This window comes from Pelophylax lessonae (genome assembly GCF_965119305.1).
Source record: "Pelophylax lessonae genome assembly, chromosome: 9".
NCBI lineage: Eukaryota > Metazoa > Chordata > Amphibia > Anura > Ranidae > Pelophylax > Pelophylax lessonae.
Window position 1 is genome coordinate 217,348,130 of NC_138776.1, and position 18,610 is coordinate 217,366,739.

The following is an 18,610-nucleotide window of genomic DNA, read 5'->3' on the forward strand; positions in this document are numbered from 1 at the left end:
CCTGTGACAAAAATTAGGTCTAATGAGTCCCAAACAGGTGGGCCAGGTTCAAGGTACACAAGTTCTAGAGACTCTCTCCCAGACAACCCTTCATTGTACCTACCCAATAGTAAATCAAAAATGATTACTAGGGTCAATACCAATATGGTAGTGAGTGCTGCTGCTTCTCTCCAAGGGACAAATATGGCACATTATGAGATTTTGGCATCTTGGATACACAACCAAAATGAAAATTCCTCAATAACCACTTTTATTAATGCATAGAATCCAGGCAACCAGCCTCTAGACATTTTTGCTGTAATGACCAACTTCTCCTTTTTTTCTTAACCTGTTCAGCCTATTTACTACAGTCCTGGCAAGTCTGCTGTTTGATAAATGCCCCCCCCCCCAAGTGAGTTTGCACCTTTTTACTTTCTTACATATTGGTCTTAATTATTGATATTTATTATGCACAATTTCACTGACTTTTCTCATTTCTCTCATTATTGATCTCTCTATACCTTCCCAACCCACCATTCCCAGAACCACCATTCTACACCATCCAACTTTATCCCTGACCTGTTTAGCGTGTTCCTTAAAGCGGAGTTCCACCCTCGTTATACATTTTTTTTATAAAAATACCCCCGGGACAGTCAGGGCTAGCACATTCCACAATGGCTAGCCTCTGATCTGTCCCGGGTTGCACTTACCTTTCAGGAGAAATACTTACCTTGAAATTGTCTTGTCCAGCGCTGCCATCTCAGGTGTGGGCAGCTTGAAGCCAGCACGATCCTCTTCCGCGTCCTCTTCGGTCCTCTTCCTTCTTCTTTGGTCCCACGATGCACTGCACCGGCCCCGATGTCACTTCCGGGTCTCGCGCGTCATCCCACCACAGCTTCTGGGCATGCCCAGAAGCTGTTTAGAAGGGAATGACGCGCGCGCCCCGGAACTGACGTCGGGGCCGGTGCAGGCGCAATGATTCCTGGGAGCGATGACGTTCAGCTCCCAGGAATCATTGCAAAAGCCAGGAAGTGACGAATCGCCGTGGCCGCCGAGGGGAGGAAGAAGGAAGTAAGGTGAGTATATTTTCTCTAAAAGGTAAGTGAAAAAAAAAAAAAATGCGCTTATCCATTTGTTTTTCAGGTGACCGGGAGCGAGAAGATGGAGGTAAGTATAAATTTCGGGTGGAACTCCGCTTTAAGGGCCGTACACACTTGATGAAAATCGGATGAAATATCCTCCGATTTTTCTCTCTCTTGCTCAGCGTTCATAACCGTTTTTAGTTGACAGTGCATAAATGTTCGCAAAATTTCTCGTCCGATTTTTCTTTTTTTGGCACATTTGTTCCTAGACTTCCGGGTTGTCAGCAACTTTAGATCCTGCGTGGTCTTTCGTATCTGATTTTTCACGGACGTACTGCATACACATTAAACGAAAATTGGTCGTCTGGGGACGGACGATAAAAATTTTGGTGTTTGTCCCTCCGTTTTTTTTCGTTGAAAATGTCTGCATCGGCTGCGGAAAGTTGTGTACACACTAGGAGAAAATTGGACAATTTTACCTCGGACGGGAATTTTCGGCAGATTTTCTACTAGTGTGTACCCCACTTTAGCCTTTATAATGCTGTTTGTTCACTATGATTCTCTAAAAAAAACCTCTGAGGGCTTCACAGAACAGCTGTATTTATACTGATTAAATTACAAACAGGTGGTCTGTATTTATGAATTAGGGGACTTCTGAAGGCAATTGGTTCCACTAGTTTTTTTTAGGGGTATCAGAGTAAAGGGGGCTGAATACAAATGCACGCCACACTTTTCAGATATTTATTTATATAAAAATTTGAAAACCATTTACCATTTTCCTTCCACTTCACAATTATGTGCCACTTTGTGTTGGTCTATCACATAAAATCCCAATAAAAATACATTTATGTTTTTTGTTTGTAACATGGCAAAATTTGGAAAATTTCAAGGGATATGAATACTGTCTCCAGGGACTGTATATATCGAATGACTTGTGTACAACCAGGCTGGTGGAAATGTTTCTCTTGATTAGCGTCGCTGGCTACAGCTAGGAGTGTGTACTGCTGTCAGAATACAAAGGCTCAGCAGGAGGGATTCCCCCATATGCATTGAGTGTGTGGAGGGGGGAGTTGAGTCATTATCTCTTGTTCAACCAGGGGGTTAAAAGAAATAAAATGCCAGCCTTACAGTGATAAGGGTTCCTCTGATGGAGGACCTGATGTAAAGGGGGTTCTAATTAGGACCCTTATGTAAACAGGGACTTTGACCTAAGGACAACTCTGATGGTGATTCTGGTATAACGGGGACTTTGATTTAAGAATGACCCTGATGGGGACCCTGATGTAATGGGGGACTCATTAACCACTTTACCACCGGAGGATTTTGCGGTCTTACGTCTGGGCCACTTTTTGCGATTCGGCACTGTGCGACTTTAACTGACAATTGCGCGGTCCTGCGACGCCGTACCCAAACGAAATTTACGTCTTTTTTTTCCCCACAAACAGAGCTTTCTTTTGGTGGTATTTGATCACCTGTGCGATTTTTACTTTTTGCGCTATAAACAAAAAAAGAGCGACAATTTTGAAAAAATAATATTTTTCACATTTTTTTATATGAAATTCCCCCCAAAAAAATTTAAAAATCTAAATTTTTTATCATTTTAGGCCAATTTGTTTTCTGCTACATATTTTTGGTAAAAAAAATCACAATAAGCGTATTTTGATTGGTTTGCGCAAAAGTTATTGCGTTTACTAACTAAGGGAAAGATTTATGTTGTTTTTGGTGGGTTTTTTTTAACGAGTAATGGCGGCAATCTGTGATTTTTTTTGCGGGACTGCGACATTGCGGCAGACAGATCGGACCCTTGACTGACATTTTTGACACTTTTGGGGGTATCAGTGACATTACTACAGTAATCAGTGCTATAAATATGCACTGTTACTGTAAAAATGACACTGGCAGGGAAAGGGTTAATTTTATTGGAGAGGGAGGGGTTAATATATGCCTGGTGCTTACTAACGTGTGTGGGGGGAGGTGACTGAGTGACACAGGGACAGATCGCAGGTTCAGCTATGCTGAACCCTGCAATCTGACCCTGCCTGTCACTTAGGAGATCCGCCCGCTTTGTTTACACAAGCGGGCGGATCTCCAGACTCGATTCCCCGACGATCGGGGAAGAGCGGCGGTGATCACCGCCGCTCCTCCCCTGGCCCGATTCCCGCTGAGACTGAATACAGCGGGAACGAGCCTCCGGCGGTGCGCGCGCGCCGCTGAGAGAGGGGAATGTCTGGCGACGTAGGTCTACGTCGCCAGACGTTATCGAGCTACTTTGCCGCAGTAGAGCTCTAGTGAGCAGCGGTTAAGTGGTTAATTTATAAAACTGACTTTTTTGGAATATTTCCAAAATATACAATGTGGTCCCATACTGAAATGTTTGGAGACCCCCTGCTCTAAAACCACAAGAAATGAGATGTTGCAAGATCAATTCATTCTCTGTCTTTTTCGGTCCCATGAAGGCTCAATGCAAGGTTTCCATCTGTTCACACCGGGTCATACTGAACCTGGACTTTCACATTCTACATTAGGGAGAATCTGGTAGGGAAGACTGACACTGTCATTTGCAACAATCATGGAAATGAGATGGATCACGGAATTCCCCTGGGTGTGCTGAATAACCAGAATGCATCACAGATGGAAAAAGCTGCCATATGAGTCACATTAATAGCAACAGACAAATCTGAAGCAAAAGGATTGGTGGGCAGACTTTGTTCCATTCACATGGTTATTAGAAAACTAACAAATCTGAAGAAAATTGAAGAAATATTTTTGTAAGCGCCAGTTCACACTACTCTGCAGCCCAAACTGCAGAGCCATGCAGCAGGAGGGTGGTGTACGTTTTATTGCATAGCACATCTCAATCTTTTTTGACCAAACTTCATAAGAAGTTTACAATGTGACACTTCTGTCATGTCACCGCACAGCAGCTTAGTGAGCAGCGCTTGCTGTTCAGTGACATGCAGAAGCATGCAGAGCTGTGTTATTATGCAAACATGCTGAAAAATAGTGAGTACACCTTTAAGTGAAAATGTCCAAATTGGGCCCAAATAGCCATTTTCCCTCCCCGATGTCATGTGACTTGTTAGTGTTACAAGGTCTCAGGTGTGAATGGGGAGCAGGTGTGTTAAATTTGGTGTTTTCACTCTTTCATACTGGTCACTGGAAGTTCAACATGGCTCCTCATGGAAAGAACTCACTGAGGATCTGAAAAAAAGAATTGTTACTCTACATAAAGATGGCCAAGGCTATAAGAAGATCACCAAGACCCTGAAACTGAGCTGCAGCATGGTGGCCAAGACCATACAGCGGTTTAACAGGACAGGTTTCACTCAGAACAGGCCTCACCATGGTCGACCAAAGAAGTTGAGTACATGTGCTCGGCGTCATATGCAGAAGGTGTCTTTGGGAAATAGATGTATAAGTGCTGCCAGCATTGCTGCAGAGGTTGAAGGGGTGGGGGAGTCAGCCTGTCAGTGCTCAGACCATACGCTGCACACTGCATCAAATTGGTCTGCATGGCTGTCGTCCCAGAAGGAAGCTTCTTCTTAAGATGATGCACAGGAAAGCCTGCAAACAGTTTGCTGAAGACAAGCAAACTAAGGACATGGATTACTGGAACCATGTCCTGTGGTCTGATGAGACCAAGATAAACCTATTTGCTTCAGATGGTGTCAAGCGTGTGTGGCGGCAACCAGGTGAGGAGTACAAAGACAAGTGTCTACAGTCAAGCATGGTGGTGGGAGTGCCATGGTCTGGGGCTGCATAAGTGCTGCTGGCACTGGGGAGCTACAGTTCATTGAGGGAACCATGATCACCAACATGTACTGTGACATACTGAAGCAGAGCATGATCCCCCTCCCCTACAGACACTGGGCCGCAGGGCAGTATTCCAACATGATAACGACCCTAAACACACCTCCAAGAAGACCACTGGTTCAACAGGGGGGGGGGGCCTCACTCTTCCCCCCCCCCACATCCTGGCCAGCCAGGCTGCATGCTTGGATAAGGGTCTGGTATGGACTGGGGGGGGGGGGGGACCCCACGCCGTTTTTTTCATTTTTTTTATCTGTATTGCCGGGAGCCGACAATACATTTTTAGCCGCGAGTTTAAATGACATTTTTTCCTTTAGAAATGTCAGTATTGCTGTAACGGGCTACATACATCGTACAGATGGGCCACTTTGCAGGCACATTAAGGGAACCCGGGATAGACCGATATGCACTTTCCACGATATATCGGTATCGGCCCTGGAACTGGCCGATATTGCCAATATTTTTGTGACGTCATTCTGCCTTCTTAGGCCGCCTCCCTCGGCTTGGGCAGCCTCGTCTGAAGTCGGGACTAGTCTCGCGGGAGTGTATCACAGCTATACACCCACCCACAGTGCCAGCCAGCCACCCACATCCACAGGCCCTGTACCAGTCAACCAGCCACAGGCAGTCTACCAGTGAGCCAGCCAGCCACCCACAGGCTCTGTACCTGCCAACCACAGGCACTGTACCAGCCAGCCACCCACAGGCCCTGTACCAGCCAGCCACCCACCACAGGGTGCCAGCCAGCCACCCGCCACAGGGTGCCAGCCAGCCTCCCACCACTGGGTGCCAGACAGCCAGCCACCCACAGGCCCTGTACCAGCCAGCCACAGGCACTGTATAGCCAGGCTCCCACAGGCCCTATACCAGCCAGCCACCCACCACAGGGTGTCAGCAAGCCAGCCATTAAGCATTAACCTCCCTGGCGGTATGATTATGTCAGGAATTACATACCAAAAGCGGTACAATTCTTTTCATGGAAATTTGGCGTTATGTATTATAGGCCTACAATTCTTAGTAATTACTGACTTAAACCTGACCAAAACAAGAGTCTAGTAGACATCCCAGATGTGATAAATTTGAAACACAAACACGTGAATTATAATCGAATCAATAATATTATTTTATTATTTAATATATAATATATATAATAAAATTATATTATTGATTAGATTATAATTCATGCATTATATATTATATATAGATATATGTGTGTGTGCATATATATATATATATACATATATATATATATATATATATATATATATATGCATATATATATATATATATATGCATATATATATATATATATACCGGTGTATATATATATATATATATATATATATATATATATATATATGCGCATATATATATATATATATATATATATATATATATATATATATATATATATATGCATGCATATATATATATATATATATATATATATATATATATATATACACATATATATATATGCATATATATATATATATATATATATATATATATATATATATATATATATATGCATATATATATATATATATATATATATATATATATATATATATATATATATATAATGTGTTTTGTGCAACGTTTTTTTTTTTTTTTTTTGAATTTCCCTCCCTAGTTCCGCTCCCATGCAGCATTGCTGCTGCAGGGAACGGAACTAGGAAGTGATCAGAGCGACGGAGACCGACGGAGGAGCGGCGGGACTCTCGGCTGGCGGTCACAGCAATGAGAGATCATCGCTGGATCGCCAGGATAAGGTAAGAGAACACCGCTGCGCTCTCTGCAATCCACCCCGAGCGTGACTCGGGGTTACCGCTCCTGATATGAAAAACCAACCCCGAGTCACGCTCGGGATCACCGCTAAGGAGGTTAAACAAAAATGAATATGTTCAGTACCAGATTTGTGTCAAAAATTGTTTTTATTTTTCAAAACTTTAAATGTAAAAAATATCGGCCCATATCGGCTGATACCGATACGTTGTGACCAAAATATAGGTATTGGCCCTGAAAAAAACATATTGGTCTATCCCTAAAGGGGACCCCCCCAGGCTCAATATTTAAAGGAATTTTTTTATTTTAATTGTTTCACTTTAAGCATTATTAACCACTTGCCCACTGCTCACTGTGCTGGTACTGCGGCAAAGTGGCTCGTTAACGTCTGGCGACGTAGACCTACGTCACCAGACTCTCCCCTCTCTCGGCGCGCTGGAGGCTCGCTCCCGCTGTATTCAGACACAGCGGGAGTTGGGCCAGGGGAGGAGAGGCAGTGATCACCGCCGCTCTTCCCCAATCGTCGGGGATTGAGTGAGGAAATCCGCCCGCTTGTGTAAAAAAAGCGGGCGGATCTCCTATGTGACAGACAGTGACAGATTATAGGATTCAGCATAGCTGAACCTGCGATCTGTGTCTGTGTCACAGAATCCCCTCCCCCCACACACGTCAGTAAGCATGAGGCATACATTTAACCCCTTGATCACCAACAGTGTTAACCCCTTCCCTGCCAGTGTCATTATTACAGTAACAGTGCATATTTATAGCACTGATTACTGTAGTAATGTCACTGGTACCCCCAAAAGTGTCAAAAATGTCAGTCAGGGGTCCGATCTGTCTGCCGCAATGTCGCAGTCCCGCAAAAAAATCGCAGATCACCGCCATTACTAGTAAAAAAAAAACTAAACAATAAAAATGACAAATTTTTCCCGTAGTTAGTAAACGCGATAACTTTTGCGCAAACCAATCAAAATACGCTTATTGTGATTTTTTTTACCAAAAATATGTAGCAGAAAACAAATTGGCCTAAAATGTTAAAAAATTTTGATTTATAAAAAATTTTTGGGAATGTTATATATCAGAATGTAAAAAATATTGTTTTTTTTTTTCAAAATTTTTGCTCTTTTTTTCAAAAATTAAAAATCGCACAGGTGATCAAATACCACCAAAAGAAAGCTCTGTTTGTGGGGAAAAAAATGTGGGTACAGCATCGCACGACCGCACAATTGTCCGAATCACAAAATATAGCCTGGTCTGGAATGGGGTAAAATCTTCCGGTCTTAAAGCGGTTGAGAATTTTTTTGTCAAAGATATGTAGCTAAATACATTTTGGCCTATATATATATGACAAAAATTGAATATATTGGATATTTTTTAACTGTAAAAGTAGAAAATGTCAATTTTTTCGCAAATTTTTTGCTCTTTTTTTATTTATTTTTGACATTTTTTGTTCACAAGTTAAAAACAGTATTTTTTGCTAGAAAACTACTTAAAACCCCCAAACATTATATATATTTTTTTGGCAAAGACTCTGGAGAATAAAATGTCGGTCATTGCTAAATTTTTTGTCACGCGGTATTTGCGCAGCGGTCTTTAAAACGCCATTTTTTTGGAAAAAATTTGAAAAATCACATTTCACTGCATTTAAAAAATACTAAACAGTAAAGTTAGCCCATTTTTTTTGTATATTGTGAAAGATGATGTCACGCCGAGTAAATAGATACCCAACATGTTACGGTTTAAAATTGCGCCCCCCCCCCCCGTGAGATGGCGACAAACTACGGTCAATAGAGATCTCAATCTGCGACGCTTTAAATTTATTTAACGGTTACCAGTTTAGAGTTAGAGTGTAGCTCTTTTTTTTAAATTATTGCCCACGCTCTGGCGATCGCGGCGATATCTCACATGTGTGGTTTGAACAGCGATTTCATTCGCGGCTCGACTTGCGTATACGTTTTTTTTGTGCGCGAGCTAACGGTGACGGGGCGGCTAAATTTTTTTTTTCCTATTTATTTTTTCTTTTCTTTTTTAACTTTATTACAGGTTTTTAAAAAAAAAAAAAAAAATCTGATCACTTTTATTGCTGTCACAAGCAATGTAAACATCCCTTGTGACACCAATATATAGTGACAGGTACACTTTATGGAGGGATCGAGGGTCTAAAAGACCCTAGACCCCTCACCTACACTTCTCTGTATGCAAAGCGCCGCAAACGGCATTTTTGCATACAGCCGTTTTTCAAATGTGCCGCCTTTTGCAGCACAGTAACCCGGAAGTGACGTCATGGACGCCGCCTCCGGGTTACGTCATCGGAGACCCGATCGATGCCGTTTCCGTTAATATCGCAAAAAATGAAAAGCGCAGAGGTGATCAAATACCACCAAAATTTCATTTGGGTACAGGGTTGCAAGACCACGAAATTGTCAGTTAAACACCTCTGGACCCCTTTACATTACACAGTGCCCTCCCACATCCCTTTACATTACACAGCTCTGCATCTCTGGACCCCTTTACATTACACATCCACCACACCTCTGGACCCCTTTACATTACACAGTGTCCCTCCACACACAACTCTGGACCCCTTTTGCATTACATAGCCCCCCACACCTCTGGACCCCTTTACATTACACAGCCCCCCTCCCACACTCCTGGACCCCTTTACATTACACAGCCCCCCAACACCTCTGGAACCCTTTACATTACACAGGCCCCCTACACCTCTGAACCCCTTTACATTACACAGTGCCCCCCACACCCCTTTACTTTACACAGCTCTGCACCTTTGGACCCCTTTAAATTACACAGCCCCCACTCCTCAGGACCCCTTTACATTACACAGGTCCCCCCAAACCTCTGGACCCCTTTTGTATTACATAGCCCCCACACCTCTGGACCCCTTTACATTACACAGCTCCCCTACCACACCCCTGGACCCCTTTACATTACACAGTCCCCCACACCGTTGGACACCTTTACATTACACAGCCCCCCCCCCCCACACACACAGCTCTGCCCCCTCCTACCTTATTCAGGCATGCAGAGGGGGAGACACAGGAGAGCAGAGCAGGGAGCAGGACAGAAGCAGAACTGGAGAGAAAAACACCTGCGCTGAATAGTGAGCAGGAGTTGCCAGAGTTAACTTTACAAGTTAACCAGCAGGTGATTGGTTGCTAGGTGGTCCTTGAGACACTTGAGGGAGGAAGTGACCTGTGGTGTGCATAGCATGGCAAAATGGGTGTGGCCAAATGCTTAAAAAAAAACACGCTTCCTTTTACAATTAAAAAATGAATAAAAAGCTTCCGTTACAAATGGTTTTGCACAAACTGTGGAAGAGTGCGTTACGCTAAGTGTGGAAGGATTCAAGAGAGTGTTGTGTACAGAGAGCAAGATTCAGGGGTGCATTTTATACAGAGTGCAAGGTTCAGGAGTGCATTGTACAGAGTGCAAGGTTCAGGAGTGCATTGTACAGAGCGCAAGGTTCAGTAATGCATTGTACAGAGTGCAAGGTTCAGGAATGCGTTGCACAGAGTGCAAGGTTCAGGAGTGCATTGTACAGAGTGCAAGGTTCAGGATTGCATTGTACAGAGTGCAAGGTTCATGAGTGCGTTGTACAGAGTGCAAGGTTCAGGAGTGCGTTACGTACAGAGTGCAAGGCTCAGGAGTGCGTTACGTACAGAGTGCAAGGTTCAGGAGTGCGTTGTACAGAGTGCAAGGTTCAGGAGTGCGTTGTACAGAGTGCAAGGTTCAGGAGTGCATTGTACAGAGTGCAAGGTTCAGTAATGCATTGTACAGAGTGCAAGGTTCAGGAATGCGTTGCACAGAGTGCAAGGTTCAGGAGTGCGTTGTACAGAGTGCAAGGTTCAGGAGTGCGTTGTACAGAGTGCAAGGTTCAGGAGTGCGTTGTTCAGAGTGCAAGGTTCAGGAGTGCGTTACGTACAGAGTGCAAGGTTCAGGAGTGCGTTGTACAAAGTGTAAGGTTCAGGAATGCATTGTACAGAGTGCAAGGTTCAGGAATGCATTGTACAGAGTGCAAGGTTCAGGAATGCATTGTACAGAGTGCAAGGTTAAGGAGTGCTTTGTACAGAGTGTAAGGTTCAGGAATTAGTTAAGCTGCAAAGACACCAATTAGTTAAACAAAGCACACTTATCTTAAAATCTTAGTTAGCAGCATACAGGACCTGAGGAAAGAATGGCGGCACTTTGTGAGATACTGTATATTCAGGAGTTTAAAGTGTAAACCGCGCTATTGCTATAAACATGCTATTTATAAAGACAAAGCTGCAACATAGTACGTGATATAAACATAGTGTAAGAATTACAATAAAACAAAAAAATGCTGCGCAAACATCCACATGTAAAAAAAGTGACAATAACAGATTGACATATATGAATAATGGAAATATAAAAGATCCCATAAACACCAAAACCACAAAATGAAAGAGCAGTCCAAAGGTGATAAGTATACAGGTGATTGTATGACTTAAATCGCTAGATAAAGATGTGCTGTTAATCCAATCCTCCACCCGGTGATACCATGCAAGGCTTGCCAGAAAAGATTGGCCATCCGTTAAAGATAGGTCAAATTAGGCATGAGGTATGCAGGCATCATCCATATCTTCATATGGGTAGTCATTTATATGGATTTCTGATCATTTCAGACATATATGTGTAATGTACAACCAGGGGTGTGGCTAGGTGGGAAAAAGACCAGGGGCTTCAGCCCAAAGGTAATTTTGATCCCATAATGCCCCCTTCCAACATCAGAAGGAGCGTGAAGATCAGTGCCAGGGAGCTTTGCTAGGCGCTGGGTTAAAGGTGAGTTTAACACCAATTATAGCATTTGATGGGGGCGACACCTCTGGACCCCCTTAAATTACACAGCCCCCCCCAACACCTCTGGACCCCTTAACATTACACAGCCCCCCCAACACCTCTGGACCCCTTTACATTACACAGCCCCCCCCAACACCTCTGGACCCCTTTACATTACACAGCCCCCCCAACACCTCTGGACCCCTTTACATTACACAGCCCCCCCCCCAACACCTCTGGACCCCTTTACATTACACAGCCCCCCCCAACACCTCTGGACCCCTTTACATTACACAGCCCCCCCCCAACACCTCTGGACCCCTTTACATTACACAGACCCCCAACACCTTACCCCTTTACATTACACAGCCCCCCTACACCTCTGGACCCCTTTACATTACACAGTGCCCTACCATACCCCTTTACATTACACAGCCCCCCACATCTATGGACCCCTTTACATTACACAGGCCCCCCACACCACACCTATGGACCACTTTACATTAAAACAGGCCCCCCCCCCACACCTCTAGACCCCTTTACATTACATAGTGCCCCCCACACACAACTCTGGACCCCTTTTGCATTACATAGCCCCCCCCACACCTCTAGGCAGCTTTACATTACACAGCCCTCCTCCCACACCTCTGGACTCCTTTACATTACACAGCCCCACCCCCCAACACCTCTGGACCCCTTTACATTACACAGCTCCCTCCACACCTCACCCCTTTACATTACACAGGGTCCCCCTACACTTCTGGACCCCTTTACATTACACAGTGCCCCCCACACCCCTTTACTTTACACAGCTCTGCACCTTTGGACCCTTTTACATTACACAGGGCCCCCCATACCTTTGAACCCCTTCACATTACATGGTACCCCCCCCCACCCCTCTGGAACCCTTTTGCATTACATAGCCCCCCACACCTCTGGACCACTTTACATTACACAGCCCCCCACACCGTTGGACACCTTTACATTACACAGCCCCCCCCCCCCACACACACACACAGCTTTGCCCCCTCCTACCTTATTCAGGCATGCAGAGGGGGAGACACAGGAGAGCAGAGCAGGGCAGAAGCAGAACTGGAGAGAAACACCTGCGCTGAATAGAGAGCGGGAGTTGCCAGAGTTAACTTTAAAAGTTGACCAGCAGGTGATTGGTTGCTAGGTGGTCCTTGAGACACGTGAGGGAGGAAGTGACCTGTGGCGTGCGTAGCGTGGCAAAATGGGTGTGGCCAAATGCTTACAAAAACCATGCTTCCTTTTACTTATAAAAAAATCTTTGATTGCTGTGCCACAAGCTGGAGTCTCAAGGACACAAACCTCAGTACAATAATTTAAAAAAAAAATAAAGAATAAAAAGCTTTCATTACAAATAGTTTTGCACAAACTGTGGAAGAGTGCATTACGCTAAGTGTGGATTCAAAATTGCGTTTTGTACAGAGAGCAAGATTCAGGGGTGCATTTTATACAGAGTGCAGGGTTCAGGAATGCGTTTTACACAGTGCAAGGTTCAGGAGTGCATCGTACAGACAGCAAGGTTCAGGAATGTGTTGTACAGAGTGCAAAGTTCAGGAGTGCATTGTACAGAGTGCAAGGTTCAGAAATGGGTTGTACATGTCAGAGTGCAAGGTTCAGGAATGCGTTGTACAGACTGCAAGGTTCAGGAATGCATTGTACAGAGTGCAAGGTTCAAGAATGCATTGTACAGAGTGCAAGATTCAGGAATGCGTTGTACAGAGTGCAAGATTCAGGAATGCGCTGTACAGAGTGCAAGGTTCAGGAATGCGCTGTACAGAGTGCAAGGTTCAGGAATGCGCTGTACAGAGTGTAAGGTTCAGGAATGCATTGTACAGAGTGTAAAGTTCAGGAGTGCATTGTACAGAGTGTAAGGTTCAGGAGTGCATTGTATAGAGTGCAAGGTTCAGGAATGCATTGTACAGAGTGTAAAGTTCAGGAGTGCATTGTACAGAGTGCAAGGTTCAGGAATGCATTGTACAGAGTGCAAGGTTCAGGAATGCATTGTACAGAGTGTAAGGTTCAGGAATGCACTGTACAGAGTGTAAGGTTCAGGAGTGCATTGTATAGAGTGCAAGGTTCAGGAATGCATTGTACAGAGTGTAAAGTTCAGGAGTGCATTGTACAGAGTGCAAGGTTCAGGAGTGCATTGTACAGAGTAGAAGGTTCAGGAGTGCATTGTACAGAGTGTAAGGTTCAGGAGTGCATTGTACAGAGTGTAAGGTTCAGGAGTGCATTGTATAGAGTGCAAGGTTCAGGAACGCATTGTACAGAGTGTAAAGTTCAGGAGTGCGTTGTACAGAGTGCAAGGTTCAGGAGTGCATTGTATAGAGTGCAAGGTTCAGGAATGCATTGTACAGAGTGCAAGGTTCAGGAGTGCATTGTATAGAGTGCAAGGTTCAGGAATGCATTGTACAGAGTGCAAGGTTCAGGAGTGCATTGTACAGAGTGCAAGGTTCAGGAATTAGTTAAACTGCAAAGACACCAATTAGTTAAACACAGCACACTTATCTTAATATCTTAATTAGCAGCATACAGGACCTAAGGAAAGAATGGCAGCATCAGATGCAGTGGCGTAGCGTGGATTGTCAGCGCCCGGGGCAAGGCAAGTAATTTGCGCCCCCTAACATGCGGACTTTTAGTACTCCCCGAGTCCTTTCCTACAATAGTACTGACCAGCCTGATTCCTATACTGACCTACCAGTCCACTACGCTAACATACCTGATTCCTGTACTGGCCACTACACTGACCTACCTGTCCATGACACTGACCCTTACAATGACCTACCTGATTCCTACCTGACCACTACACTGCCCACTACACTACACTGCCCACTACACTACACTGCCCACTACACTGCCGTCTACACAGAGGACACCACCGTGTCATCGAGCCCTTACAGGGGGCGGGTCGGGGAGGATTGTGAGAGCTTAGAGGAGGCGGGACGGAGGCACATGCAGGGCTGACTTAGAAGACGGCAAGGCGGGCTCCAGAAGTGAGGCGGGGCTCTGCCACTGGCCAGCCCCGCTGCCGCACATGACAATGTTGGCCCAATCACAGGGCGCCGACCGGCCATCGTTTAGCCTGAAGATAGCAGGGGCTGAAGTGACACGCTAGGAAGAATTTTTAAAGTTTGCTAGAGTGACACTGACGTGGGATGCGCCCCCCCAAATGTTGCGCCCGGTGCGGCCGGCCCCCCCTGCACCCCCCACGCTACGCCACTGATCAGATGGATAATAAATAAGTGCAGCCTATAGCAGGACATGCAGCAGTGTAACATTTATCCAGCACAGCCAGGGATTGGTGGGCAGAGTGATTGGAGCTGTCAAATCGAAGCTCTGATGTTGGGGATGGGTGGGGCCGATATGCAGGGCTCCCCCCCCCTTTGTCCAGTGCATAGACAAACAGCCAGCGTGTATACATTGCTGGCCGGGGAGGAAGGTGGCAGGGGGCGGGACCATATGTAACTTCTGTATGTGTTCCCACAGCGGTGTATAATTCAGGTTTATTATACAATGCTGTGGGTGCACATACAGTAGTTACAATTTGTCCCGCCCCCTGCCACCTTCCTCCCCGACCAGTGGATGATTGTCTATGCACAGGATAAAGGTACCGTCCCCGGCTTGCCCACCAATTACTGGATGTGCTGGATAGATGTTACACTGCTGAGTAATGTAGCCCCGAGTTCCCAGCCAACCCCAGGCCTTGAGACTCGGGCTAATAATTCTAAATAAGCAATATGAGAAATGGGGCTTTTTGGGGGCCCACTTGGGGCTAAACCCCCGGTCAAATTTTTGAGTAGAGGCCCTACAGAATAAAATGATAGGTGTTGCAATTTTTTATGTCACACGGTATTTGCACAGTGGTTTTTTTAAATTCAATATTTTGGGAAAAAATACACTTTAGTGAATTTTATTGCACACAATATACATCGGCCGTTCCTTCAGAGCGCATGCGCCAATGACGTCATCAGCTGCATGCAATGTAAATATCTCCTAAACGGTGCACGTTTGGGAGATATTTGCAGTACCTATAGGTAAGCCTTATTATAGGCTTACCTATATGTACAAACATCACGGGGGGGGGGGGGCACTGGTCACTCTGCATTGATGGGGCACTAATCACTCTGCATTGATGGGGGCACTGGTCACTCTACATTGGATGGGGTCACTGGTCACTCTGCATTGATGAGGGCGTTAATCACTCTGCATTGATGGGGGCACTGGTCACTCTGCATTGGATGGGGGCACTGGTCACTCTGCATTGGTAGGGGGCACTGGTCACACTGCATTGGATGGGGGCACTGGTCATTCTGCATTGATGAGGGCACTGGTCATTCTGCATTGATGAGGGCACTAATCACTCTGCATTGATGGGGGCACTGGTCACTCTGCATTGGATGGGGGCACTGGTCACTCTGCATTGGTAGGGGGCACTGGTCACTCTGCATTGGTAGGGGGCACTGGTCACTCTGCATTGGTAGGGGGCACTGGTCACTCTGCATTGGTAGGGGGCACTGGTCACTCTGCATTGGATGGGGGCACTGGTCACTCTGCATTGGATGGGGGCACTGGTCACTCTGCATTGGATGGGGGCACTGGTCACTCTGCATTAGTAGGGGGCACTGGTCACTCTGCATTGATGGGGGCACTGGTCACTCTGCATTGATGGGGGCACTGGTCACTCTGCATTGGATGGGGTCACTGGTCACTCTGCATTGGATGGGGGCACGCTGGTCACTCTGCATTGGTAGAGGGCACTAGTCACTCTGCATTGATGGGGGGCACTGGTCACTCTGCATTGATGGGGGGCACTGGCCACTCTGCATTGATGGGGGTACTGGTCACTCTGTATTGGATGGGGGGTACTGGTCACTCTGTATTGGATGGGGGGTACTGGTCACTCTGCATTGGATGGGGGCACTGTTCACTCTGCATTGGATGGGGGCACTGGTCACTCTGCATTGGATGGGGGCACTGGTCACTCTGCATTGGATGGGGGCACTGGTAACTCTGCATTGGATGGGGGTACTGGTCACTCTGTATTGGATGGGGGGTACTGGTCACTCTGCATTGAATGGGGGCACTGGTCACTCTGCATTGAATGGGGGCACTGTTCACTCTGCATTGAATGGGGGCACTGGTCACTCTGCATTGGATGGGGGCACTGGTCACTCTGCATTGGATGGGGGCACTGGTAACTCTGCATTGGATGGGGGTACTGGTCACTCTGTATTGGATGGGGGGTACTGGTCACTCTGCATTGAATGGGGGCACTGGTCACTCTGCATTGGATGGGGGCACTGGTCACTCTGCATTGGATGGGGGCACTGGTCACTCTGCATTGAATGGGGGCACTGGTCACTCTGCATTGGATGGGGGCACTGGTCACTCTGCATTGGAAGTGTGATTGAATGTGCAGAATATCGGCCCATATCGGCCGATACCGATACGTTGTGACCAAAATATTGGTATCGGTCTATCCCTAGTATGTAGACAAGGTGCTGTTGCATATAAATTTGACCTCCTGATACATTGAATTTGAGTTTTAATTATCATGATATAAAATAAAATTGTGTTGGCCTTTTGGTGGGCGTGATTTTTTTTTTGGGGGGGTGGGGCAGCATTTCATTTTTGGACCCAGGCAGCACAATGTCTTGGGCCAGCCCTGCGTGGGGGTGACAGGTGTTCCTCATGCCGCCAGTCCTATTCATGTCAATTGGAAAGCATTGGCTGTACGGACACTGCTGCCAATTTGGCACCCGCGTGATTGAGGGTGTGCGGCCCACAGCGCTGACAGTGTGCGTTCCGGGCTGTAACCACACATGGCGGGCAAAGTGGGAGTTAAATACACATTTATACCTCACAGTACCCATATACACAGTACCCAGTACCCATATACACAGTACCCATATACACAGTACCCATATACACAGTACCCATATACACAGTACCCATATACACAGTACCCATATACCTCACAGTACCCATACCCAGTACCCATATACCTCAGTATTTATACTACAAAACTACTCTTATACACAGTGTTACAGTGACAGACACTTATTAGGAGAACACATTCCTACAAATACCAACTTACAAATGACTCCCTCTATGCCCAGACTAAGGACTAGAAACAGCTTCCATCTGTATAATGAATGCACACTTCCTGAGCGGTGAGCGCTATGTATGTGCAATGTGTATGTATGTATGTATGTGCAATGAATAGAAGGAGATATGTGCAATGAATAGAAGGAGATATGTGCAATGAATAGAAGGAGATATGTGCAATGAATAGAAGGAGATATGTGCAATGAATAGAAGGAGATATGTGGAATGAATAGAAGGAGATATGTGCAATGAATAGAAGGAGATATGTGCAATGAATAGAAGGAGATATGTGGAATGAATAGAAGGAGATATGTGGAATAAATAGGAGAAATGTGTAATGAAGTGAGCTTCCATGCTCTGTGGCCGTACCTTCCTTGCACAGCCCGGCTCTCTCGGTTCTCTCACCTGTCGGACGATGAACAGTGCTGCCAGGAGATGAAATGGATACCCTGTATCTTCCTAATTGTGATTGTGAACATATTTTTTCCGGCTCAGCCAATCAGCCTTCGCCGCCTGGGTGACCGCGACCAATAGAAGCGCGTGAAAGTCGGAGCCTGAGTATTGTGAGAGGAGAGGATTGTCCGCACAGCTGGGTGTCTATGGAAACGGAGGTTCGCTGCCAATCAGAGGAGTACAATGTGCAGAGTGAGAATGAGATCGATCCTCTCCGGCTCTGTGTGTGGCTGGGAAGTCACTGCCTGTGGAGAAAATACATTTCCGTTCGGCAGTATGTGCAGTGGCGGCTGGTGCTCAAAATTTGGGGAAAAATGAGTGACCAGCGTGCCCCCAATCAATGAAGAGTGCCACAGCATGCCCCCCCAATCAATGCAAAATGCCACAGCGTGCCCCAAATCAATGCAGAGTGCCACAGCATGCCCCCCAATCAAAGCAGAATGTCACAGCGTGCCCCCAATCAATGCAGAGTGCCACAGCATGCCCCCCAATCAATGCAGAATGTCACAGCATGCCCCCCAATCAATGCAGAATGTCACAGCGTG

The 18,610-nt window shown here is 45.9% G+C and overlaps 1 protein-coding gene across 1 annotated transcript in view; it reads right to left on the reverse strand.

Annotated features, from left to right (window-relative positions):
• Positions 1 to 18,103, reverse strand: part of RASSF4 (Ras association domain family member 4) — a 436,165-nt gene extending 418,062 nt beyond the window's left edge. Inside the window, exon 1 of the mRNA XM_082268429.1 lies at positions 17,982 to 18,103. The gene's annotated coding sequence lies outside the window, so the exon portion shown is untranslated. The remainder of the gene's footprint in view (positions 1 to 17,981) is intronic.
• Between the last annotated feature and the right edge of the window lie 507 nt (positions 18,104 to 18,610).